The following is a 17,500-nucleotide window of genomic DNA, read 5'->3' as shown; positions in this document are numbered from 1 at the left end:
AGGCAGAACTACGAATTTTATTATGAGAAAAAGTCCACAGTAAAATCCCGTACCTCGTCTATAATTTCTGAACAGATCTCAACAATGTCTCAAACGGTGCTCAGATTTGTTAAATTATTGCAACTGAAACCCAGATACTGAAACATTTCTCAGTAAATTCATCCAAGTTCGAATGTTTAATTTTAAAGCTCCATTCTCTCGCTGTCAACAAATGACTCATTCGCTAATTTGAGAACTTCAGAAGAAACAACTGAGAGGAAGCTGATGCTTACAACACATCTGCACTCAAAATACGACAGTCACTGTACGGCCCTCATCTGAATGTTGAGAGATCATGAAGGAGCCTATGGATGATTAAAGTTGGCATGAAACAGAAGTTACGCTAGTCTTTTCTCTCCTTTTGTGACGTATAACCGAGTGAACCGCTTCTGGAACAAGAACAAATGTGGGCGGGGCTTTATTTTGTCTGTGTGGAATTGATTGGATGGTGGTGGTTTGCTATTGGTGGATCTCATGTGAGTGACAGGTTGCCCCGCCCTCATCATCAGAGAAGAGAAAAGGGAAGTTATTCTGATTCAAAATGTTCGAGTTGTACGAATCAAAAATGATTTGCTCAGATAAATATAATAAATAATGCAATATTCCATAAAAAACAAGAATTGTCCATTTTGATTTCATGGTGACTTTAAGATGTTCTGCTGGCTGTTGGTTAGATGCTAATAAACAGAGTAAGACACGCTGCCCTTAAACAATGTCATTACTTTCCACTTTTAAACCTCATGTATACAGTAAGTCTGTTTTTGCTGGTTACTGTTGCTCTGTGTGTTTGTGCCCCACTTCAGGCTGGCATGTCGGGTCCGTCCTGTTTGCAATGAGATACTTTCAGTCAGAAGCGGCTCTATATGAAACCTCTCTCTCGAGACAACAGCTGCAGACTTTAACAAGCAGACCATAACACACCACCGCCTGTATATCACACTCTAAAAATGCTACAATGAAGACACATAATCCCATAAGGTCAGTTCAAAAATAATCAGGTCATGAGATAAAAATTGCACTTAGAATATGAATATGTGTTATAGAGGGAAGGGCAATCATGGCTCATATACCTTGTAGTATCTTGGACAGACATTTGATTAGATACACACACCAAAAGAAAATCTTCCAGTGCAACATTTATGAATTCAGAATGTTTTAGCAATGGCGCATTAAAGTTTAAGTATAACATTTCAGCACTGATATAAATCTTATAAATCTTGGTAAAATGAGTAGACAAAAAATGTGTCTGTTATTATAATCTGTGGATATATCAGCTTCAGGAAACAAATATTATAATGCACACTTTGCACAGAAAAAATGATAACTATATATAGCAAAAACAGACTTACTGTATACATGAGGTTTAAAAGTGGAAAGTAATGACATTGTTTAAGGGCAGCGTGTCTTACTCTGTTTATTAGCATCTAACCAACAGCCAGCAGAACATCTTAAAGTCACCATGACATCAAAATGGACAATTCTTGTTTTTTTATGGAATATTGCAATATTTATTATAAATGATTTATCTGTGCAAATATATCTTTTTTTTTCATGCATTCTCGTACATTTTAAATCAGAATAACTTCCCTCATATATATATATATATTTGTTTTTTTATGCATTGGAAAATGTTCTGCCCGGATATTATTGCCTCCTAAAATCTAACTGGAAGCAAATTATTTGATGCAAATCCATTTAATATTTACAGGCAACATAACCTCAGTGTGTGTCTTGTGTGCTGGTTGTGATATGCACAGTAAACAGAGGGTAAACAGAAGCAGTAATATAAAGGCTACATTTGGCATTGGGCAGTGGTGGACGAAGTACACATACCATGTACTTGAGTTAAAGTAAAGATACTCAAGGTAAAATATTACTCAAGTAAAAGTAGAAGTGCTGCCTTTAAACATTCACTTGAGTAAAAGTACAAAAGTATTTGCCTTCAAATGTACTTAAGTATCCAAGTACTATGATTTTTTTATTACTATAATGTCCTATTATAATTTTTGTCACAAGACTCTTGCTTGACTCAGTCTACGTGAAGACTCTGTCACTCTTGGCACATCAATCTATTAATAAAATGACATTAATTACATAATTAGTCTATATATATATATATATATATATATATATATATATATATATATTTGAATTGAATACATTTTTTGTGTGTTTAATTTTGGACGGAAGGGGACTGATCCCATAAGGTATAATACATTTACAGTATTTACTGTACATATTTTTCACAAGCGTCTATGGTCATAATTATAAACATCCTAATGTTATGATACATTCACATAAACCTGCACAATGCCATTGAATATATATATATACACACTACATTATGGGAGCAGCCAATTTCCCTACAAAATTAAACACCAAAACGTATTAATGCAGTGTTTCTGCTACTCCTCAGAAAAAAAAAATGCTATTATATGCAAGTAATTTTAGTGTCAAGGTAATAAGCAATGTTCATTATGCGTCAGTATTTACCGATAATTGCTGCAATAATAGCTGCTGCTCTCTGCCCCGCTTAAAATGATTGGCAACACAAATTGTTTGGAACTATTGAGAGCTACACGAATCACGTGACCGCGCGGCGGCGAGATCATAGTAGGCTTGCTCGACTTGAAACGGCACACTGCACAGACCAATCGGTGAATGACATTAAAATACCGCAAGATTAGCCGAGAGTAGACGGCTCTGTATGCTTTTCAATCGCTCTCGCGATTTCGCTCTATACTTTGATGTCATAAACTGATCGGTCTGTGCAGCGCCGGTTCAAGTCGAACAAGCCGTGTGTGTCGCAACCTCTTATACGGTCTATGGTCGCAACTCTCATATTTAACGGCTCTGGTTCGCGCTTAGTAGATACCACCAAGGCAAGTTCAAAACAAAGTGCGCACGTTGTAGGCTACTGTGATAGGTGGCTCGTTTGACCAGTTTAGTTTTTATCCACTCATAAATAAAAAGGAACGACTGATTTTGAAAATGTAGTAGAGTAAAAAGTAAGATATTTGACTTTGAAATGTAGTGGAGTTAAAGTAAAAGTCTTCCCAAATTTAAATACTTCAGTAAAGTACAGATACGCAAAAAAGCTACTTAAGTACAGTAACGAATTACATTTACTTCGTTACTGTCCACCACTGGCATTGGGCAAGAGGTTAAGTTTCTCCGTTGTAATGAGAGCCATAATGAAAATCTGTCCTTACATAGCTGGAAGAAATCACTCTGCATTTAGATGTAATGTTAAGATGCTTCCCTGTTTAGTTCTAACCACATGTCCTGGATCTAATTTTAGCCTGAAATATGAAACAGTCACAATAAAGGAGCTATTAATAATGGCTGTGCTGTTTTGGGGGCAGTGAGTTATCTCTAAATGACAACATTACATTACTGAGTAGAGCAAGAGTATGATAACAGAGGCGGTGGTTTCAGATGCCTGCACTGCACAACATGCACAGAGAAGGCTATATGTCCTGTCAACATGTCGGATCTATTGCATTTAAGTTTTAAGGATATAGTCTTGAAACTGTGTGTATTTTAATGCTCACTGCAGCCTTGACCCATAGACTTCCATTGTAAATGCATTACTGTAAACAAGATGTTTTTTTTTGTATACCTATCTTGTGAAATTAAACTTTTTATAAAGTACTTAACACTTATTTTTGTATGTGTAAAAAGTCACGAGCGTTCACATCATGCTCAAGTCTTTCATTTTCTATAGATACAGACGGTTGGTCTGGGAACGCCCCCGGGAACGCCCCGTCACGTGATGTGAATTTAGCCCGTGGGGGAAAACATTGCCTTGGCGCTCATTGAAATACACGGGGCAATCATGCCGAAGAGTTGCTGTGTCGTTTTCTGTACCGCCAATAAACAAAAAAATTATGAATTGATGTTCTACATCCTTCCTAATAAACACACAGAACCGGAAATGAGGACAAAATGGCTTTTGAGCTTTCTTTTTTGAGATTACTGTGCGAGTAGATCCCTGTGTGATATAGTGTTAAACTCGTATTAGGCAGTGCTGGGCTAGTTTTGTCTACATCCCTTATGAAAAAGAACTATAGTAATCCTATAAGATTTCTATAGTAGTGTATAATACTTATGTGATGTTCTGTAATACCTCTATAGTAGGCTACTTCTATAGTAGGCCTATGTCCCAAAATACTATGATTACTATAATATTTTGTCCCAAAATACTACAAGATTCCTACAGTTGTTTTTCATAAGGGATGTCTCATTCACATTAGTGTTATCAGCTGAAGGCTCATGACGCGAGCCGTGAACCTATGGAGTAGACTGCAGTCTGTGAGTTACTAGAGGACTTTAGGGATAACTGTCAGCACAGTCCCTCGGCAACTTCGTACTACTGATCACCGTTTTACAAAAGGATTAATAGTTTGGAGTGAAGCATACGTACAATTGGTAAGTGACAAGGTTTTATGGAGTTATAGTATGCAACATAAGTTGATTGAGTTATAGGCTAATGTTACCGCTACAGCTGCCGCGATGTCTTGGAGATTCAACCAGATCACAAAATATGTCTTGAAACGACACCTCCGGCCATTTGGTTGGGTCATCATTGACCCAGTTTTTAATTAAATAAGGGCTATCATAACCTATTGCAGTTAATTTTACAATGTACCGTTGCCGGTCGGCAGGCGTCAATGACTCGCAATACCACATTTTTGTCATTCAAATACACACGATGTTCGCAGTGTTTTCCCCCACGCCGACTCCACCCTCGCCACGCCCCCAACTATGACTAGATGCCGACTGTATGTATGAGTTTAAGGGGGCGTTTTCAATTAAAAACATAAAATTTTTAATGCATTTTAGCCGTTTATCTACACGACAACAGCGGTTTGGGGGGTCTGAAAATGTTTTTGAAAACTATACCGTTATCGTCTCCATATAAACTGCAAAAATGCGAATTTGTTAATGTAATACGCATGCATATTACGCGTTCAATCTGATAAAAAAAAGCCTAATGAAGCCTCATTATACTTCTGCGTCGGACCTACGCCGGAGCCTATACGCCGTAGGCAACGTGTTGGTTTTAATTTATACTTCTGCGTTGTTGTCCACGTTGACGCGCACCTAGGGAGCATGTGAAACCCCGGGGGAGGGGTTCTGGCAGACCAATCACAGCGCTTGCGTCCGCGTAGAATTGACGCGTTGTTACATTTTTGGAGAGGTGCACGTCAGGGTACGCCGAAGGGTACGCGCGCTACACACAGCGTGTGACCTAAAGGCCTATAAAGGCCTATTTATACTTCTGCGTCGAACTGCCGCCGTAGCTACGTCGTAGGCTGTGTGTAGCACGTGTACCCTTCGGCGTACCCTGACGCACACCTCTCCAAAAAATGTAACAACGCGTCAATTCTACGCGGACGCAAGCGCTGTGATTGGTCTGCCAGAACCCCTCCCTCGGGGTTTCACATGCTCCCTAGGTGCGCGTCAACGCGGACAACAACGCAGAAGTATAAATTAAAACCAACAGGTTGCCTACGGCGTATAGGCTCCGGCGTAGGTCCGACGCAGAAGTATAATGAGGCCTTTAGGGTGCGTATGCTAGCCTACTGTCTCTACAAAGTGACTTCGCCAACTACTGTGACTTCGCCAACTACTGGCCTGACATGCAGAATACAGCGTTTTTAGTTGTTTTCGAGGACCCATGTAAAGAGGAATCGTTTTGACAACGTTGACATCTATACCCTATACAAAAAATGCAAAGGAAAAACTTTTTCATTTTTAGTAGCCTACATCATTGTCGTATGGGCCGGCTAAACATAGGCTACCCTCAGAAATGTTGTTGAAAATACATACATTAGACTCAAAACATCGATATGTTTATGTTAAACAAAACAGACCACACTTGTTGGCATTTAAAGCTGTATATTTCAACTGAGGCCTTTCAAGGGTAGTGAAAATGTCACAATACAACCAGGCCTATTTGTCTACATCTTGTAACTTTAGCAAACAGACCTGGTTTAGTTTCAGCTCTTTCATTTATCACAACTACGATGCATTTCACCCACGTCAATCGCACTTATTCATAATTTCAGTATTTTGAATGCGCGCACGAGACGGTAAATTGTTCCCGCTAATAGTGAGAGGAGCTGCGCGCGCAACCGCTAGTCTGACAGGAGGACGACGGGTTTCTGAGGTAAGACACTTTTACCAAACGACAAATTATATACTGTCTATGCAAATTATACACATTGTCAAAATTCGTTTTTACATTGTATTTGTGCTACTTGAGGTACTTGGGCTAAGTGAGTAAAGTGTAGGTAATTGTAATCTAAAGCTTCAGAATACATGCAGAGATTAGTCGAAACCAGTCCTATGGAAAACAAACAAGAAATTAAAAAACAGAAAAATCATGCTTTGGTATTTCTTATGTCATAAACCATTAGCCTATTATGAGATTAATAAATCGAAATTGCAACTTTGGACTTTCTGTGTCATAATTATGACATTTTATGTATAAAAAAAAAAATGTGTTAGTTATTTATCTATTAAATTACATTAGATGAAAATAAATACTTACAAAAAGTTATTAATAGCCTATAAATTCAATTAAATAAACAAATAACTACAGAACTAACAACAGAACTACATCACTTTAGTGAGAAGAAAAACATATGATAATGTAACTTAATAGAAACTAATTATAGATTTACAGTGTTAATTTTTCAGTGTATAATTGGGGTTTTTTACATTTTCGGATGGGGTTCCGCACACGAGGATGATCATTTGAGGGTTCGTGGATTTAAAAAAAGACTGAAACCCCCTGAAATATGAGACGATCTGAGTCTGCAACAGCTCTCGGGGATCTGGAAGAGTCTGGAGTCTTGAGCTCAGTGTGGAAGACAAACCCGCTGATAAGCTGATGTAGAGCTCATCATCACTGCTGATTGATCGAGTTTGACATTTGATCTTTTATGAATGACAAAGAGGAGGAATGAGCAGTGAAATGTAGAGCTTGAACTGTCAATAAAAAATAAAAAAATAAAAAAATAAAAAAAACGATAAAACATTAAACAAATCTAAAGGAAACGATGCACTAAACATGTAAAACTCACTTGTAGGCACAAAAACATGAGAAAGAATCTAGAATCTAGTTGGACTCGACTGCCACCTTGTGACTGTTTGTGAGGAGGGAAACTTTCTTCATATTATGAGGATGTCCAGTTTAGTTCTAGTAGTTTCCCAAACTGGGTTCTTGAAGAAACTGCAGGTGGTTTGTGAGTATATATATAATAAAATAATAAAAAATGAAGACTGTGTCTTTAAGACCTAGTCTGACCCACTAGCAGTTAGTTTGGTGTAACGTTTTTATGTAACTGACTTTTAAAAGGTATAACCAGTCTTGAAGAAAAAAATGATTGCAATGTGAAACCAAACCAAAACTTACCGAATGTATAAAATGCATCAAAACATGAGCTTTGGTTCGGACTTTTTAAGGTGTGAAAACGCCCTTAATTCTCACCAGGTTTGAACAACCTATCAGTGACCAGCTCATTAACCACGAGGCCACCTGTTCACAGCAGACGGACCGCATCAGTCTATCTGTCAACCGTCTCTCCTGCACCGTAAAACATTCATTATTTATGCCTTCTCTAAATAAAACACACAATCCACATTGCCTATTATAGAAGAAACGCTCCGTGTGTGCGTGAGTTTGCTGGAGACGGAGTGTAAATTTCAGCTCGTGTCTGGATCAGCTTGAGTCGCGCGCACATTCTCGGCTGGCAGAAACACGAGTGTTATTGTAGAGCACAGACTCATCGTGTGTCAAGATGTGTGGGACGTGAACCGTCTGTGATGCTCGTGAGCACGGAAGAATCGGGGGATTTGCACCGTTGCTGCTTTATTAGTATTGGGAAGGATCTGAAGCAAAGGGATGCATGACAGATCATATTTAACCCAGTATCTATAAGCATACTGTATATTTGATGCGTGAGTTTCTAAGGCCTCTGAATGATCACTATGATGAAATCTTTGCTGATAAACCTGTCGAACACAATCTCCTCCAGTCCGTCTGTCGTCTGATTGATAGTTTACACAGTTTTAAAAGTATTTTAGTGTATTTTGTACAAACGTCCTCCTTCAGCTTGCGCTTCACAATGTCTTTTTGCTGTGAAATCGGATTTTTATGAAGTAAACATAAGAATAACTTTTAGTATTTCAAGATGAACACATACTGGACCGAAGCAGCTTTGGTTTGTTTGAGAAAAATCAAATATGATCCTCAGGCTTTTGATGTTTGTTTATTCTCAATCATCATTTTATTTTATTGCATTGCATTAAAACTACCGAGCCTTAATCATAAAACTAAGTATTTAAATATCATTATTAGCATGTATAGAGTGACATTTGATATGTTATGCAAGTATCTGCTGTAATAAAGATCTAATTAATTTACAATACAAGCACAATTTCGTCTTTTTGTCCGTATAATATTGTCCAAAATGCAAATTTTTGCCGAATAAAATTAAGCTGTCTATTCCATAAAATAAAAAAAAAATCTAGATTTCTCTGGGTAATATTTCCTATATTAGGCTTTACAGAGTTATTGATTTGAACAAACCCCTAACATAAACTATAAACCTTGTGAAATGTGATTATTGTTATGAGTGTGTGTGTGATACACTGAGCCATCTGGTGGCAGAGACGTGTATTACAGATGGGTGATTATGAGCAACTATTACTATTATTATTATTATTGTATTGACTCTGCTCTTCTACTTTTGTGTTGTCAGATGACGTGTCCGTTTGACTCAAGGCATCCCGGATTGACAAAAGGTAAAATAATCTGTATTGGTGTTAATACCCTGATATATGATCTAAGGTTTCCCTCCTGTATGCAAACTCCTGTTAAATCTCTCAGTGTGAGGGAAAACATCAGCTATATGACCTTATGCTTTCTGAAGCTGCTGTGAACATTTATTTAATTATTTACTGTCTCTTAGAATAACAGTCTGATAGATTTAGCAGGCCCCCATCTCAAATGAGTAATTTTGTCTAATTTACTGCTGCATATCAAATCTGTGCAATGCGTTTTACGTGTTTTTTCTTCTTCTTCTTTCTTCTGCTCTCCTGAAAGTGATGATTCAGTTTCCACTTTTTCCACGGCAGCTGGATTTTGATTCATTGCTGGCAGCGCAGTGAGCTTTAAAAAAAAGAACATTCACCATTAACATATCACATTTGACAAATCAAATCCTGGAGGAACTCGGGTGTTTAAGCAGAATTATCATGCAATATTCATCTTTGCAGCTGTATTTTGAGTATAGAATTAATAGTGTAATAGTAATAGTGTTTTCATAATACTTTAAGTGTGCATATGTGCATGCTTTATGGGCTAATATTACCCACAAAGCACTTTTGCATAGTTATTACATAAAAAAGCATACATATTTTAGTGCGCAGGATAAGGAGCCGAATTTGGACGTTTCCTGACCAATGCAACATTTTTCACACTAACGCTGCATCTGAAATGGACAATTTGATTTGTTCAAATCTATATCTCCTCAACCATATGCATGAAGTTATTATATTGTTGCAGTGTTTTGTTAGTATGTAACATTAAAAAAGCTAAAAAAAATTCAACTGTTTGGAATTATTCAGGAATTATTGTTTATTAGTTACATTTACAAGTAAACAACTTACAATTTATTTTTCACTTTACTTAAAGCCATCAACGATGCATTCATGGAGGTTAGTAACTGTATTATCACTCAAAATAAGTATTTATTAGAACACAACGTGGCTATTAATAACAATATATTCAATTATTTGACAGAAATAAATCTGAATTAATAAAAAGTCATTGTAACTAATATAATAGCATTTTAGCAATGCTGGTTGCATCTTTATAAATATATTCATGAAACCCTACGACTAATTATTATTTATAAATCAGTGCATAATGGATTATGAGCATGCGCATTGAAAAAGCAAATGCATGACTTATAAGTAATTATAAAAAATAAATAAATGTAACTATTACTGTTCTTAATGCAGTTAATGAGTGTTCATAAATGTATTTATAAAATAGTAATACTTTCTTATAAATAAGTATAAATGGAGCTATAATTCATTATAAGCATGGGTTTCATAGAGAGTGTTACCAAGTTATTTATATAAAATATAATACAATTTATACACAGTAAAAAAAAAGTTAATGCCTTAAATTGAGTACAATCAACTTGGATGTTTAAGTAATTTCAACTTAAATTACATTAAACTGACTTTAAAAATGAGTCGAATCTTGTATAAAGGTTGAAAATTGCTAAACTTATTTTGGAGAGTTAAAGCAACATAAAACATATGTTGTCATAACTTATTGATCATATAATTTTTTACAGTGTATAATATAATTATCATTTTTATTAAGATTATTATTGCTATTTATCTATATATCTATATATATATATATATATATATATATATATATATATATATATATATATAAAAGTGTATATAATACAATTTGTACACAGTAAAAAAAAGTGAATGCCTTAAATTCACTACAATCAACTTGGATGTTTAAGTAATTTCAACTTAAATTACATTAAACTGACTTTAAAAATGAGTTAAATCTTGTATAACTTATAAAAAAGTTGAAAATTGCTTAATTATTTTGGAGGGTTAAAGCAATGTAAAACATATTTTGTCATAACTTATTGATTATATCATTTTTTACAGTGATAGAATTATCATTATTATTAAGATTATTATTGCTATTCATATATATATACATATGTATATATAAAAGTGTATCTAATTGTAATCTAACTTTTAAAAAGAGTATAATTTGAAATCAATCACTTTTTATTCTCATTTTCAGCACAGCAACACTTTTTTTAGAGCTAATTTGTTGACATTTCACACTTTATTGCCTCTAATTAATGATCTCAATGTGTTACGAGGATGAAAACTGTGATTAACTGTGATTTCTATACTATGACAAGAAATGACAGACTTTGCACTGTAATTAAGTGAACAGTTATTTCTGTGTTCCCCATAGTTTCCTTCCCAGCACAAACCCCTGTGAGCAGCTGGAGGAGTTTAACTGACCATGCTTTTTCTTTTAAAGCTATAATGAAATACGTCGTTCATGTGACTCTGAAATTGCTACCTTGAGGATGTTTCCCGCCTTAACTTATGCGAGTGTGATTAAGTTCGAGTTGAGCCGGTCGCCTTGTGTGGCATTGCTAGCATATGGTGTTAATGGGGCTTATTTACTCCTGAAAGAGGCTGCTGGGTGCCAGGCTATATGTTTCTCCATTAAATTGTCATGAGCTATTAATCACAAACACACACGTAGTGTTTGAAGGGTGGAGGTTTGAGGGAAATTTAACCATTCTCCCTTGCATTGAGCCCTGAAACATACCTTATGCATAATAACATGTCTGATTTAATGGCACGGATATTTGAAGGAAACTTTGACCGCTTGAGTAAGTTGCTGTACCACCACAATATTCAATGCATTGAGCAAGCTTTCATTCTGTGTTTCATGTGTTTCTGGCTTCACGCGGTCCCTGTTAAAGTGTGTTTTTCGAATGTTCCCTTTCATGCAGTGTGTAATATCGCTGTTTGCAAATGTAAAAGGTCTGCATAGTTTTAAAGATCAAATATGGGTTTCAATTTCAATTTGGGTTGTTTTCAACCCAAGAGCTGGGTAAATATAGGACAGAACACACGTTGGGTTAATTTTACCCAGCAAATTGGGTTGTTTATTTAACCCAGCATAATTTTTACTAGTTCTAGCTTTTTATATATATATATATATATATTTTAACTTACTACATGAATTAATGTTTACGGATTACAAACGATATTCAGAACAATACCGTATTTATAAATAAAATTAAATGTACACAAACCTCTATTCTACCGAAGACATGCAACAATTTGACAGAGCCGCACTGCTCTCTCCTAAAGGGGTCACAAGAAGCCTGTGATAAATAACTCAACCCCTGGGTTGTTACGTCTGATCCGGGATCTGGGTAACACAAAAACTACCCAAACATTGGGTTGTTATGTCTGGCCCAGGGGCCTGTTTCAGAAAGGAGGTTAAGTGAAAACTCTGAGTATGTTAACCCTGAAATGAGGGAAACTCTGGGTTTTCTGTTTCAGAATGGGAAGTATGTCAAACCCGAGAAAGCAGAGTAAGTCAAGCCCGTTTTTGAAAGAGAGGTAACTTATACTCAGAGTCAGTTACCATGGTAACTTACTCTGTGAACCTAACCTGGTCGGGAGCAGGTTTTCTTGTGTAAACCCATAATAATGAGTTTATGGGCCCTATCTTGCACCCAGCGCAATTGACTTTGTACAGCGACGCATGTATCATTCCTATTTTGAACCCGACGCACAGCGGACTTTTCCCTTCACAGACGCACGTCGGTAAATTAGGGAATGAACTTGTGCTCCGGGAGGCGGTTCAGCGAAAAGAGGAGGCGTGTTCCGGCGCAAACGTTCCCTGGTGCTATTTTGCAGGTTTAGAAAACAATTCCGCAACTGACCAGGAGAAACCTAGTCTAAAGTCAGTGGTGCGTTGCGCATGTTATTCATATGCTATTTTAAGGGCGCATGCTTGGCCATAATCAATGTAGCGTGTGCACAACGCACACACACTTTGCTTATCTCATCTACACACAGACGCAGCAGTTCTCATTTTTAGAGAACCATACATAATTACAAGGAAAAATATTAAGACACGAGGGAAATCATTGTTGTGTCCATGAAGATGTGAAAAAATAGGCATAAATCTAGCTTACACATTTACCCAAATTATTATACGCCTGTTTAACCGAAGCTAATTTGGGTGTGTTTCTCCATCCCCAATGTCACTTCTCTGTGTTTGATGGCCGTGACGAGAACGTCGGTCTCCTCGGCTGTGAACCGCTCCCGGCGTGCGCCTGGCAAATCCGCCGTTATAATAGCAAACCGCCATGGAACAAGCGCGCCTGCTCTTAAAGGGAATGTGAGATGAGGCTCTGATTGGTTTATTTCACGTTACGCCCAAACCACATCTATGAGTAATGAAGCTACTTCAGACCAACCCGTTTTAGATTTGCGTCGGCGCAAGAGTCATTTATCCCGCTGGTATAATAGCAACAGCGCCCGAGATCCGCCCACAAAGTTACTTGCGTTTCGCGCTTGATACTTGCGTTTCAGATCGTTAAAATAGGGCCCTTTGAGTTTTTCTTTTAGTAAATGCTTCTTGAGTTAAGAATCTTTAGACATTTTGACTGGAAACAACAAGACAACAATGCTAAGTAAGAAAAGCATTTTTTTGCAGTGCAGTACATTCATTCATTCATTGCACATTTTATTATATAACATCGGAGAGGGCACACATTAAGGAAAGTGTGCCTCGCTCTCACGCTCGTCCTGAGAGTTTTTGTGATGTTTCCTGGACACAAACCCATGAGATTCATCAAAGAGAAGTTTTAAGTCGGTTTAAATGAGGCTAATCTGATGAATGACATTCATTTGATAAAATCTTGCTGTGACCTCTGAAAGTAATAATTAGAATTTCCTTTAGGATTTCTAATGTGATTGGATGTATTGATGACACACATAATCCCATCATCACTCCTTCCGAAAATGAAACAGATTACTGTATGGAAGGATGCCAGAGGGAAGGCATAAATAAAGGATAGTCCGAGATATATGCCGTAACCACCACAGCTGTTAAATAAACACTCACAATTTATTTAGTAATCTTTATTTCCTACAAATACAAAAGCAACAGTTATTCTTTTTCCTGTTGGATTTTAATATTCTTCCAGTATTGTGTGTCTCCTCTTCATCTGTCAGTGGTGGTGCAGGTCCTCTGCCTTCTTGCTGTTGGCCCAGTAGAAGTCAAATGTTAATTTCATCAGCCTAATTAAAAAAATTGTAACAGGTTGGATTAGATAGCATTTAATTATGTGAAAAGAGCATTATACTATGTGGAAACAGCGGCGGCACATTGAAATAGACACTGAATTATATTTATTTAATATGTCAAATGTTTGTAAAGTCATGTAGCCTAAAGCCATGAACCTTTTATGCCTAAAGACTAATTGATTGAATTATGAATTTTATTGTTCGTCAATTTTTTATTATTTATTTCTTTAATTTTTATTTATTTTTTGCCTGTGGAATACCATGAAAATGAGTATTAGGTCCATAACTTACCTTTCTGTCAGTGTTCACCTGATAATATAACAGTGATTAAGAATTATACTTGTGTATAGACTCAGAAGTATGCAGACGTCTTTTTGCCGGGTGCTGTTGCCATGGTGAATCGTAATTTCGGAGCTCCATTGATCATGGCTTTCCACAGTCGTGGTGCACGCGCTTAACTCAGAGTCAGCCTACTCAGAGTTGATTAAACTAACTCAGTTCAGCTGTTCTGATACCGAAAACTCAGATTTTCCCATCTCAGGGTAAATCAACTCAGAGTTCAAGTTTTAACTCAGAGTTGGTTGAACCTCCTTATAGAAATAGGCCCCAGGAGCAGGGTAACACACAAAACTACCCAAACACTGAAAAATTTACCCAAAATCCTCAACCCAGGATTTGGGTAGAAAAAATAAACCAAATTTTTTTGGAGTCTATTGCCTCCTAAAAGATAGAATTGATTCTGAACTGTTGAAATGAGTCGTCAGTAACTCAAACCTACGTGACAATGAAACAAATTTGCATAATGCCAGCCTGTGGTCTTCATTGGCTGCCGGTGAACAGCGTCTCCGTTGTAGTTGTATCTGAGACTGGAAGAGTTTGGTTTGTGTTGTTCATGTCGAGACGACGCTGCAAATCCACTTCAAAAGGCTACAACTCTAATTAATACGGTAAAACCGACTCCATCATTACTGTTCGTATCACTGTGTATCAAACACTGAGAAAGAGCTGAAATTACAGGCACTACAATCACAGAAGACTGGGCCGTTTGACCAATCAGAGCAGAGCAGCTCTCGGAGAGGCGGGGTTTAGGCCGTGTGTCTACCAAAGCGTTTTTTCATGCGGCTGGCGTATTTTTCCAATTGTTTTCAATGGAAGCGCCGCGTTTTTTAAACAGCATGAGCGTAATGAGGCGTTTTTTTCACGCTGAAGTGCTGAGCGTTCAGTTTTTTACCATTCGCCGATAGTTGAAGAATGTTCAACTTTGGGTAAAACGCAGCGCTCATCACTGTCACTTTTTACCCAGCCGTCCAATCACAGTGGAGGAGGGCCGGGACTAATACCACACCGACCAACCGCCACATTCTGCTTGTACAACGTCAACAGACGACAACAACAAGCATAATAACGGGGAAAAAATCATTTAAAACAAGAGCCAGAGAAAATACGTTACATTGTATCGACTTTTTAAAGGTATAGCGGAGGATTTTCCCGAATTTTTTCTCCACTTTTTGAAAAAATGCACATGCGCAACACTCTCCCTGCTCCCGAGAGGGAACGCCTATTAAACGCTAGCATCGCTAATCATAGCTTACATTAACTTTTACTAGCAGTGATTTTAAATGGATTTCTCCAAATAGCATGCCAAACTTTACCTGTCGAGTAGAAACTTCGTGACTGAGGCATCAGTGGGAAGCCCAACCTGTGCTTTAGCTCACGCCAGCGTGTGAAATATTCTCCCCAAAACACTGGTCTTGTTTCTTTCTTCAGAGGCCTTTCTCTTCTTGACTTGTCATACAATTCGTAGACACTTTTTCTCTTGCGACCCTCAGACATTTAAAAAAAAACCGGTGAGAACGGCGAGCTTCAATGAATGGCTGAAACCATAGCTCACCACACATATACACCTGAGAGTGCGCATGCGCAGAAAGGACGAGCAAGTACGACGGCCTTACGTAAACATATCACCAGAATGATTGACTATTAGGAGGACCAATAGTCTTGATGATCCACCCGGAAAAAGAAAATCCTCCACTATACCTTTAATATAGAATCAACACAGAAACAAAATATGTGTGAAATGAGATACTAGTAACACTTTCGCGGATATTCCGTATCATAACAAGCAAAGCGTCTCAACTGAAAAATTTCCAGCTGGCTAAAAACGCTTTGGTGGACACGGCCTAAGAGACACTGAGTCTTCCAATGAATTGTATTGAGAAATGAGGTTAATGAATGTATATTATAAGAAAATTAAAATGTTTTTGACCTTGGATGCATGTAAATCTTTTATAGGAGACTCCAAAATAATTAGGAACCTTTAAAATAGCATAAAATAGGGGCGATTTAATGGTTTGAAAGAGTATCCATCGTGTGTCCCAGCCTAGGATGACCTGGATGTGGTCACATCCCTATTTGCTCACGCTGAATGTGATTCAGTTTACTTGGTTAATGAATTAAGTAATCAAAGAGCAGTTCAGCGTGTGCATTGTGGGGGAATTTCCCTTCGGTACGACTGTGGCGCTGAAACACGAGACCCTCGGCTCTGCTCACCCGCCGCGTGTTTTATTACAGCTCATTAAGACTGTGAATAACTCACTACCACAAATCCATTAGCAAAGAGCGCTAACCCTTAAAAGACTTCACACACACACACACACACACACACACACACACACACACACACACACACACACACACACACACACACACACACACACACACACACACACACACACACACACACACACACACACACACACACTATTCCCTCGGTCTATCTCTGCTCTTTAACAAGTTCAGTTAGTTAAGAACTAATTATACAGGGTAAACAAAAACATGTCCAGGGTCACATTTCACCCAAAAATCAAAAGACAAACAAATGGAGAATTACAATTAGGTAGTTCACTCCAGAATTAAGATTTCCTGATGATGGATACTCTCCCCCATGTCATTCAAGGTGTTCATGTCTTTCGTTCTTCATTCGGAAACAAATGAAGGTTTTTGAGGAACACATTCCCGGATTTTTCTCCATATAGTGACTTCAATGGGGTCCAAAAGTTTAAAGGTCCGAATGTGAGTTTCAGTGCAGCTTTAAAGTCTCGACACGATCCCAGTCGAGGAATACGAGTCTTATTTAGACAAACCATCGCTCATTTTATTAAAAAAATAAACATTTATACACTTTTTAACCACACATGCTCGTCTTGCACTAGCTCCACGACTTCGCCCGTGATGTAATCACGTTGGTGATGTTCAAGATCATCCAACATCATTGTTTTACATTCTTTTTGTTGTTGTTGTAAAGGCCGTTTGACTTAGTCTTAGTCTTAGTCTTAGTCTTAGTCTTTGCACGTTTGTTTTGTAAACACTGGGTCGGTACTTTCGCCTATACGTCAAGCGATAGCATTTGTGGTTAAAAAGTATATAAATGTTTATTATTTGTCTAGATAAGACTCGTATTTCTCGTGTCGAGACTTTGAAGCCGCACTGAAACTCACGTTTGGACCTTTAAACTTTTAGACCCCATTGAAGTCGCTATATGGAGAAC

General features: G+C 37.5%; 2 long non-coding RNA genes across 2 annotated transcripts in view; one reads left to right on the top strand and one right to left on the bottom strand.

Annotated features, from left to right (window-relative positions):
• Window positions 1–17,500, bottom strand: part of LOC309482152 — a 90,667-nt gene that overhangs the window by 18,931 nt on the left and 54,236 nt on the right. The gene's annotated exons all lie outside the window — the stretch shown is intronic.
• LOC309482163 overlaps window positions 8,812–17,500 on the top strand; it is an 18,651-nt gene continuing 9,962 nt past the window's right edge. Inside the window, exon 1 of the long non-coding RNA XR_014200249.1 lies at window positions 8,812–8,856. This is a non-coding gene — a long non-coding RNA (uncharacterized lncRNA). The remainder of the gene's footprint in view (window positions 8,857–17,500) is intronic.

Source organism: Leuciscus leuciscus (genome assembly GCF_965113295.1).
Source record: "Leuciscus leuciscus genome assembly, chromosome: 19".
NCBI classification, from domain to species: domain Eukaryota; kingdom Metazoa; phylum Chordata; class Actinopteri; order Cypriniformes; family Leuciscidae; genus Leuciscus; species Leuciscus leuciscus.
Note: the sequence above shows the minus strand (reverse complement) of the source record. Positions and strands in the feature narration are given on the sequence as shown.